Source organism: Nycticebus coucang, chromosome X, assembly GCF_027406575.1.
Source record: "Nycticebus coucang isolate mNycCou1 chromosome X, mNycCou1.pri, whole genome shotgun sequence".
Taxonomy (NCBI): domain Eukaryota; kingdom Metazoa; phylum Chordata; class Mammalia; order Primates; family Lorisidae; genus Nycticebus; species Nycticebus coucang.
The window spans coordinates 159,459,386-159,470,090 of NC_069804.1; the positions used below are offsets into that span (position 1 = coordinate 159,459,386).

At 40.7% G+C, this 10,705-nt stretch overlaps 1 pseudogene; it reads right to left on the minus strand.

Moving 5' to 3' along the window:
- Positions 1-9,772: 9,772 nt before the first annotated feature.
- LOC128578486 (ER membrane protein complex subunit 8-like) lies at positions 9,773-10,387 on the minus strand (annotated as a pseudogene).
- Between the last annotated feature and the right edge of the window lie 318 nt (positions 10,388-10,705).

Below are 10,705 nucleotides of genomic sequence, written 5' to 3' on the forward strand. Positions count from 1 at the left end.
TCAAAGAATTCAAACTAGACCTCCCATTTGATCCTGCAATCCCATTACTGGGCATCTACACAGAAGGAAAAAAAATCCTTTACCATAAGGACACTTGCACTAGACTGCTTATCGCAGTTTAATTTACAATCGCCAAAATGTGGAAACCACCTAAATGCCCACCAACCCAAGAATGGATTAATAAGCTGTGGTATATGCATGGCTATACATATAACACTATTCAGCCATTAAAAAATATGGAGACTTTACATCTTTTGTATTAACCTGGATGGAAGTGGAACACGTTATTCTTGGTAAAGCATCACAAAAATGGAGGTATGTATTCAATTCTGATATGAGGACAATTAATGATCTAGTACATGATGGGGGAAGGGGAGAGCAGACAGAAGGAAGGAGGGAGAGAGGTGGGTGATTCATAGTGTGTGACACACTTTGGGGAGGATAGGACACAATTATAAGAGGGACTTTACCTAACAAATGCAATCAATGTAACCTAGTTCTTCATACTTTCAATGAATCTCCAAACCCCCTCCCTGAAAAAATCACCTTGAGAAACAACCTAACCCCAGCATGAATAGTGCACATCACAAAGTCCCAAAGCTGCTGATGCTGATGTGGGTGCAAAAAGAAAGGAACACTTAATTGTTGATGGGATTTAATACCTATTACAGCCTTTTTGGAAAGAAGTATGGAGAATCAAAGAGCTAAAGTAGAACTTCCATTTGATCCCATAATCCCATTCCTAGGTATCTATCCAGAAGAAAGAAAAGCATTTTACCATGAGGACATTGTACTCGAATGTTTATAGCAGTTCAATTCATAATCACAAAGATGTGGAAACAACCCAAAATAAATAACATGTGCTATATGTATACCATGGAATACTATTCAGCCATAAATAAAGATAGAGACTTCACATCTTTTCTATTTACCTGGAAGGACTTGGAAAACATCCTCCTAAGTATTGCAAGAATAGAAAAGAAAGCTTCCAGTGTACTTAATATTAATATGAAACTGGTATATGAACAAGTACATGCCCACAGCAGAGAGAAACACATTTAAATTCAAGAAGTGGGGTGTGTGTGTGGTAAGTTCTCACTTATTGGGTACATGGTAGCAGTATGTGACAAACCTCCTGTGTGAAGAGCTTAACTACAACTTGACTTTACCTAACTATTGCAATCAATGTAACCTAATTGTATGTACCCATATATATTAACTGGAAATTAAAAATACTTTTAAAAACATCGAGGTAAGACACTCCACCAGCAAAAGGACTGTGATGTGCTGAAGTCTCAAATCATCATTTTTAGGAATAGAGTGCTTTTATTAAGGTACATACAGTGATTTTTCAGACATAATGTTATTGTACACGTAATAGACTACATATAGTTTAAACATAACTTTTATATGCAATGGGAAACCTAAATAAAACAAGGTGACACACTGTATTGTGATATTTGCTATCTTGCAGTCGTCTAGAACTGAACCTGCAGTATCTCTGAGGTGAAACTATATATATACTTTTGGCTATATTGTAAGATTCTTCCTGGAAGAGACCTCCCCTTCCCAGCAGTCAAGGATCTCTAAGCCTGTGAATAGGCTTAAGGTGGCAACTAAATAAGTGGTTATGATTTATTAATTAATTAATTTATTTATTTTGAGACAGAGCCTCAAGCTGTCACCCTGGGTAGAGTGTTGTGGCATCACAGCTCACAGCAACCTTCAACTCCTGGGTTCAAGCGACTCTCCTGCCTCCGCTTCCCAAGTAGCTGGGACTACAGGTGCCTGCCACAAGCCCAGCTAATCTTTGGTTGCAGCCATTGTTGTTTGGCAGGCCGGGCTGGATTCGAACCTGCCAGCTCTGGTGTATGTGGCTGGTGCCTCAGCCGCTTGAGCCACAGGCGCCAAGCCATGATTTATTTTTGATAGACCAAATAATGGACATTTATTTTAAGCAATATCTGAATTTTTTTCACTATTTGTTTTTTTTTTTTTGGTATGAAAAAAGAGAATTTATTTATTTATTTATTTATTTATTTATTTATTTTTATTGTTGGGGATTCATTGAGGGTACAATAAGCCAGTTACACTGATTGCAATTGTTAGGTAAAGTCCCTCTTGCAATCATGTCTTGCCCCTATAAAGTGTGACACACACTAAGGCCCCACCCTCCTCCCTCCATCCCTCTTTCTGCTTCCCTCCCATAACCTTAATTGTCATTAATTGTCCTCATATCAAGATTGAGTACATAGGATTCATGCTTCTCCATTTTTGTGATGCTTTACTAAGAATAATGTCTTCCACGTCCATCCAGGTTAATACGAAAGATGTAAAGTCTCCATTTTTTTTAATGGCTGAATAGTATTCCATGGTATACATATACCACAGCTTGTTAATCCATTCCTGGGTTGGTGGGCATTTAGGCTGTTTCCACATTTTGGCAATGGTAAATTGAGCTGCAATAAACAGTCTAGTACAAGTGTCCTTATGATAAAAGGATTTTTTTCCTTCTGGGTAGATGCCCAGTAATGGGATTGCAGGATCGAATGGGAGGTCTAGGTTGAATGCTTTGAGGTTTCTCCATACTTCCTTCCAGAAAGGTTGTACTAGTTTGCAGTCCCACCAGCAGTGTAAAAGTGTTCCCTTCTCTCCACATCCACGCCAGCATCTGCAGTTTTGAGATTTTGTGATGTGGGCCATTCTCACTGGGGTTAGATGATATCTCAGGGTTGTTTTGATTTGCATTTCTCTAATATATAGAGATGATGAACATTTTTTCATGTGTTTGTTAGCCATTCGTCTGTCGTCTTTAGAGAAAGTTCTATTCATGTCTCTTGCCCATTGATATAAGGGATTGTTGGCTTTTTTCATGTGGATTAATTTGAGTTCTCTATAGATCCTGGTTATCAAGCTTTTGTCTGACTGAAAATATGCAAATATCCTTTCCCATTGTGTAGGTTGTCTCTTTGCTTTGGTTATTGTCTCCTTAGCTGTACAGAAGCTTTTCAGTTTAATGAAGTCCCATTTGTTTATTTTTGTTGTTGTTGCAATTGCCATGGCAGTCTTCTTCATGAAGTCTTCCCCCAGGCCAATATCTTCCAGTGTTTTTCCTATGCTTTCTTGGAGGATTTTTATTGTTTCATGCCTTAAGTTTAAGTCCTTTATCCATCTTGAATCAATTTTTGTGAGTGGGGAAAGGTGTGGGTCCAGTTTCAGTCTTTTACATGTAGACATCCAGTTCTCCCAACACCATTTATTGAATAGGGAGTCTTTCCCCCAAGGTATGTTCTTGTTTGGTTTATCAAAGATTAGGTGGTTGTAAGATGTTAGTTTCATTTCTTGGTGTTCAATTCGATTCCAAGTGTCTATGTCTCTGTTTTTGTGCCAGTACCATGCTGTCTTGACCACTATGGCTTTGTAGTACAGACTAAAATCTGGTATGCTGATGCCCCGAGCTTTATTTTTGTTACTAAGAACTGCCTTAGCTATACGGGGTTTTTTCCGGTTCCATACAAAACGCAGAATCATTTTTTCCAAATCTTGAAAGTACAATGTAGGTACTTTGATAGGAATGGCATTGAATAGGTAGATTGCTTTGGGAAGTATAGACATTTTAACAATGTTAATTCTTCCCATCCATGAGCATGGTATGTTCTTCCATTTGTTAATATCCTCTGCTATTTCCTTTCTGAGGATTTCATAGTTTTCTTTATAGAGGTCCTTCACCTCCTTCGTTAGGTATATTCCTAGGTATTTCATTTTCTTTGAGACTATGGTGAAGGGAGTTGTGTCCTTAATTAGCTTCTCATCTTGACTGTTATTGGTGTATACAAAGGCTACTGACTTGTGGACATTGATTTTATATCCTGAAACATTACTGTATTTTTTGATGACTTCTAGGAGTCTTGTGGTTGAGTCTCTGGGGTTCTCTAAGTATAAGATCATGTCGTCAGCAAAGAGGGAGAGTTTGACCTCCTCTGCTCCCATTTGGATTCCCTTTATTTCCTTGTCTTGCCTAATTGTGTTGGCTAGAACTTCCAGCACTATGTTGAATAGTAAAGGTGACAGAAGACAACCTTGTCTGGTTCCAGTTCTAAGAGGAAAAGCTTTCAGTTTTACTCCATTCAGTAGAATATTGGCTGTGGGTTTGTCATAGATAGCTTCAATCAGTTTTAGAAATGTGCCACCTATGCCTATACTCTTCAGTGTTCTAATTAGAAAAGGATGCTGGATTTTATCAAATGCTTTTTCTGCATCTACTGAGAGGATCATATGATCTTTATTTTTGCCTCTGTTAATATGGTGGATAACGTTTATGGACTTGCGTATGTTAAACCAGCCTTGCATCCCTGGGATGAAGCCTACTTGATCATGATGAATGACTTTTTTGATGATAAGCTGTAATCTATTGGCTAGGATTTTGTTGAGAATTTTTCCATCTATATTCATGAGTGAGATTGGTCTGAAATTCTCCTTTTTGCTTGGGTCTTTTCCTGGTTTTGGTATCAGGTTGATGTTTGCTTCATAGAATGTGTTGGGGAAGATTCCTTCTTCCTCAGTTTTTTGGAATAATTTCTGCAGTACAGGAATAAGCTCTTCCTTGAAGGTTTGATAGAATTCTGGAGTGAAGCCATCTGGACCAGGGCATTTTTTAGTTGGAAGCTTTTTTATTGTTTCTTTGATCTCAGTGCTTGAAATCGGTCTGTTCAGGAGGTCTATTTCTTCCTGGCTAAGTCTAGGGAGAGGGTGTGATTCCAAATATTGATCCATTTCCTTCACATTGTCAAATTTCTGGGCATAGAGTTTCTGGTAGTATTCAGAGATGATCTCTTGTATCTCTGTAGGATCAGTTGTTATTTCCCCTTTATCGTTTCTGATTGAGGTTATTAGAGATTTTACTTTTCTATTTCTAGTTAGTCTGGCCAATGTTTTATCTATTTTATTTATTTTTTCAAAAAACCAACTCCTTGTTTCATTAACTTTCTGAATGATTCTTTTGTTTTCAATTTCATTGATCTCTGATTTGATTTTGGAGATTTCTTTTCTTCTACTGAGTTTAGGCTTAGATTGTTCTTCTTTTTCCAATTCCATAAGATCTCTTGTGAGATTGTTGATGTGCTCTCTTTCAGTTTTTCGAATGTAGGCATCTAAAGCGATGAATTTTCCTCTCAAAACTGCTTTTGCAGTATCCCACAGGTTTTGGTAGCTTGTGTCTTCATTGTTGTTATGCTCAAGGAAGTTAATGATTTCCTGTTTTATTTCTTCCTTCACCCATCTGTTATTCAACAGAAGATTGTTTAATTTCCATGCCTTTGGGTGGGGTTGAGCATTTTTGTTAGAGTTGAGTTCCACCTTTAGTGCCTTATGGTCTGAAAAGATACAAGGTAAAATTTCAATTCTTTTGATTCTGTTGATATTTGTTTTGTGTCCCAGGATATGATCAATTTTGGAGAATGTTCCATGGGGTGATGAGAAGAATGTATATTCTTTATCTTTGGGGTGGAGTGTTCTATATACGTCTATCAAGCATAATTGTTCTAGGGTCTCATTTAAATCTCTTACATCTTTGTTTAATTTCTGTTTAGAGGATCTGTCCAGCTCTGTAAGAGGTGTGTTAAAGTCCCCTGTTACGATGGTATTATCAGATATCATATTGCTCAGACTGAGTAAGGTCTGCTTCAAGAATCTGGGAGCATTTAAATTGGGTGCATAAATATTTAGAATTGAAATGTCTTCTTGTTGTAGTTTTCCCTTGACCAATATAAAGTGACCATCTTTGTCTTTTTTGACTTTAGTTGCTTTAAATCCACATGTATCTGAAAATAAGATTGCAACTCCTCTTTTCTTCTGAATTCCATTTGCCTGAAAAATTGTCTTCCAACCCTTGACTCGGAGCTTTAATTTGTCTTTTGAAGCCAGGTGTGTTTCTTGTAGACAGCAAATGGATGGCTTGTGTTTTTTAATCCAGTCAGCCAATCTATGTCTCTTCAGTGGGGAATTCAAGCCATTAACATTTATGGAGATAATTGATAAGTGTGGTAGTATTCTATTCGTCTTATTTGGTGAGAGTCCATTGCTTAGTTTTATCTTTTGCATCAGTGTGGAGGTTAGGTTCTGTCCTTTAATTTCTGAGTTCTTACTTTGCTGCTGATCCATTGTGGTGGTCAGTGTGCAGAACAGGTTGAAGTATTTCCTGTAGAGCTGGTCTTGTTGTGGCAAATTTCCTCAATGTTTGTATATCTGTAAATGATTTGATTTCTCCGTCAATTTTGAAGCTTAGCTTAGCAGGGTACAGAATGCTGGGCTGAAAATTGTTCTGTTAAGTAGATTAAAGGTAGATGACCATTGTCTTCTTGCTTGGAAAGTTTCATTAGAGAAGTCTGCAGTCACTCTGATGGATTTGCCCCTGTAGGTCAACTGGCGCTTATTCCTGGCAGCTTGCAGAATCTTTTCTTTTGTCTTGACTTTGGACAGGTTCATCACAATGTGTCTTAGAGAAGCTCGGTTAGAGTTGAGGCGACCCGGGGTCCGATATCCCTCTGAAAGCAGTGTGTCAGAATCTTTGGTGATGTTTGGGAAATTTTCTTTTATAATATTCTCTAGTATGGCTTCCATTCCTCTGGGGCATTCTTCTTCCCCTTCTGGAATTCCTATAACTCATATGTTGGAACGCTTCATAAAGTCCCATAATTCTGACAGTGAACGTTCTGCTTTCTCTCTCTTCTTTTCTGCCTCTTTTACTGTCTGAGTTATCTCAAGAACTTTGTCTTCTACCTCTGAAATTCTTTCTTCTGCATGGTCTAACCTGTTGCTGATACTTTCCATTGCATCTTTAAGTTCCCTAATTGACTGTTTCAGTTCCTTCAGGTCTGCTATATCCTTTTTATATTCTTCATATCGTTCATCTCTTATTTGATTCTGTTTTTGGATTTCCTTTTGGTTATTTTCCACTTTATTAGCAATTTCCTTCATTGTTTCCATCATTTCTTTCATTGTTTTCAACATGTGTATTCTAAGTTCCCTTTCTGTCATTCCTAACATTTCTATACTGGTGGAATCATCTGCAGTAGCTACCTCATGGTCCCTTGGTGGGGTTGTTCTAGACTGGTTCTTCATGTTGCCTGGAGTTTTCTGCTGATTCTTCCTCATGAGTGATTTCTTTTATCTGTTTCCTTGCCCTAATTTTCCTTTCACTTCCTCTTGCTCTTTAAGTTCTTGTGCCTGTGGACTAAGGGTTACAGGACCAGAAGGGTGAGAAGTTTGAAGAGCAAAAAAAAGGGGATGAAAGAAAGGAGGACCGAGTGATAAGAAAAAAAGAAAGATAGAGAAAGGAGAGGGGGTGGGTATAAGGAATATTGACAAAAAGAAGAGAGGCACAGAAAGAGGGAGACAGGGCAATATAGGTGTACAGTAGGGTACTTTGACACAACCTTAAAAAACCCCACCTTCTGGGGGTGCCCAGTTGCGTGGTTCCCTTGAGGTCAGCAGCTCTTTGCTAACCTGGTCAGACACAGTACCCCACCTCCACCAAGTAGAGAGGAAAGACAAAAATGCTATAAATCAAACCAAAACAAGCAAACAGAAAACTTTACAGGGATAAAATTGGGTGAAAAACCAAATTATATCGGTAGAAACACTAGCAAAAATGAAGTTGAAGTTATTAAAAAAGGCAGCAATGGGAAATTATAATTAAACTAGGAAAATTGAGAAAGAAAAAGGGATCTGTGTGGAAAAGATTGAAATTAAAAAAACAAAAGAGCATCAGCAACGTCAAAATAAACAAAAAAAAGAAAGAAAAAAATACACAACCAAAAACAAAGCAGTTTGTATATGTTATTGAATATTGTCTGGGCAACACGTGGTCTTCTGGGGTATGAGATGTTAGTCACAGTTCTGATACGACTGGAGGCTGCTGATTTCTCAAACCCCAGCAGGTAGACACCCTAAATCTCTCTTCAGCCTACTTAAAAGGCACTTTGAACTTGTAAACTTGCTGAGCAGAAGCTTTCCCAGCTTTCTCACTGGAATCACTGCTGAAGTGGCTATCCACTTACCCAGTGTGCCAAAACTGGTCTCACTCTGCCCCTGATGGTTAGGGCTGCAAGGCGGCTCAGACCCCACCCTTAGGCTACTTGGTTGCTGGGTTACCAGCTCCCACCCGTTTCTAGCTCTGCGACCCTGAGGGCGGAGCTTGCCGGGGCAGATCACTGACAATGGATCCATGTGACCCACCGCCAAACACTATTAGCTCCGTCTGGCTCAGCGGCTCAGACTGGGGCCCTAGACAACGGCCAAAGTTCTCCGCACTCCCGCTCAGGCCTTCCCCAAGGCAGTTCAACTCAGTGCCAAGTCCAAGGACATCAAAAGAGTTCACAGGTAAGGCCTTTCTGGTTTGCAGTCTCGCTGCTACTGAACTTACAGTTGTGGGCGGGTTTAGACGGATAGAACACATGCGACCACTTGTCGGTTTTCCACGGTTTTAGTCCTCCTCTTGGGGTCCAGAAGTCTCTCGCTGACTCCCTGTATCCTCATAGGAGTGATGATAGGCAGTCCCATCAGCCAGAGATGCCTGGAGTCCTATCTCCCCAGACTCACGGTGCCCAGATGCAAGGAAGCTGTTACTCGGCTGCCATCTTGCTCCGCCTCCCCTTTTTTCACTATTTGTTAAGAGAAAATAGTGAGTGCTGTATCACAAACCTTTCGATAGGTCATATTGATTGTTACAAATTTCCTTCATGAAGTCAAAGACAACAGTAGGAAAGGTAGCATTCTCTGAACTCTTATACAAAATCATATAAAAAAGAAAAAAATGCAATGGTGCCCTAAATTTCCCCATCAATTTCTTGGGTTAGAAAATTTGACCAAATGTTCTAAATACAAAACATGCAGACATTGCTCTGTACAACTTGGGGAGTCTTAAGTTTTGTTTTTTTTCGAATACGAAAGAAATTATTATTTTGCAGACATAGGTTAGAACCATTTTAATGACCACGCAGGTCACTTAGGAGTTGGGATTGAGTCTTGCTTTTTAAAGGTAATCATGGCATGGAATCCATTTTTCCTTTCTCCATTTTGCAGGTTTGTAAGATTTCTGGTTGGCTGAGAAGCAATGAACAGTGAGTACTCTCATCCATGTTCTCATTACCAACGATGCTTGGTTTTACCCTTAATGATAAAGGTTCCCCAGGCAACAGTGGCATCACTACCACTGTGCAACGTCACCGCAGCTATGTCAACTCCAAGCAGGACAGCGCTACGCACTGACCGACTGCGTGACCCCTGACACAGCAGCACACTGCTTCTCACCAGCATGCCACACATCTGCCCCGATCCCAGAATATCTGCGTGAGGGCGACTCCGCCAGGACAAAAACTCACAAACACACTCATTGGAGTATAAGACGTGGTCTTTTTGTTGTTGTTGTTGTTAAAGATAGTTCATAAGCCTGAAAAGTATTCTCTCCAGATTATAAAAGGTTAGTTAAAACTGTTTAATAGCAACAATCTTGGACAAGCAGAAATAGCTTTGATGTGGAAGATTATAGCAACATACAATCGGGAAAAACTCCACAGGGACGTTCGGATTGGACAGTCTGATTGGATGGTCTGCGTTAGAAGATGGCTGATGGAACACTCTATCCTGCCCTTTCTCAAGGCAAATGCCACTTCTCAGCTTTCCACGCAGGCTACAAGATATTCTATTTACATTTAAAAATAGGTTTTCTTCTTCAGCACAGTGGAGCTGCCCAAGCCCATGACTGTGTGTCTGCCTAGCACAGGTGCAGAACAATCTTATTGATCTCGGGATTTACTCAGTCATTCCGAATGCCATCCATGTGGTTATCGAAATCCACAAGTGTTTTGTAGGACTGGCTGTCCAGGAGTGAGGCCAAGATCCTCTGTGACTCTGGCCAGCCTTCGCAGTAGTCATGGTGTGGGTCCCTGCATCGCCACCTGTTCTCATGGTGCTCGTACATGTGGATTGTTGGTGCTACACAGTCCATCATAAACTTGGTGTTATCCACCATGACGAGAGCCACATCACTGAAGCCCTCAGCGATTCTTGAGGCCACCTTCTCTGCAACCTGGTTGGGACTGGCATCCTTCACTCGTTCATTAGCTTGGTAATAACCAGCAATCACATAGCTATTATCTTAGACCATGAATCAATCAGGGTGAGAGCCACCTCCAGCACGAGGTGGGGGGTGTGAGGGCCAACATGCTGTGGAAAAGGGGGATACAGTCCACCAAGAGGGTGTGGTGGGCCACCCACGGGGAGGAGCTCCTGCTGCAGCTTCTGCTTCTCCGCCACCAGGAATCGGGTACTTGGCACCATGCAGCACCATCTTGCAATAGGCATGGATGGTCAGCTTCACCTCGGGCATGCTGAGCCAGGGAGGGACCCGGAGCCCCCTTGGCGAGCGGCTGAGACCTAGACCTGCTGCTCGGCAGCGTGGCGCCTCAGCTGAGAAGCAGGACTAGGCAGCGGCTGCTGCCCTGCACAGCCACGGGCTGGCAGGGGCCCCCACACTGGCTCCGCTCCTCCACGAAGCTGCCGCCTCACACTCCACTCTCTGGTTATGATTTTTTGCTATGGTAATTTGAGTCTAGTTTCTACCAAAATGTTTTCCCTAGTAGAGATTAATAGCATGTTACTAGTCTGCCTCATTCATTTCTTTCTTTCTTTTTTGTTGTGAGACAGA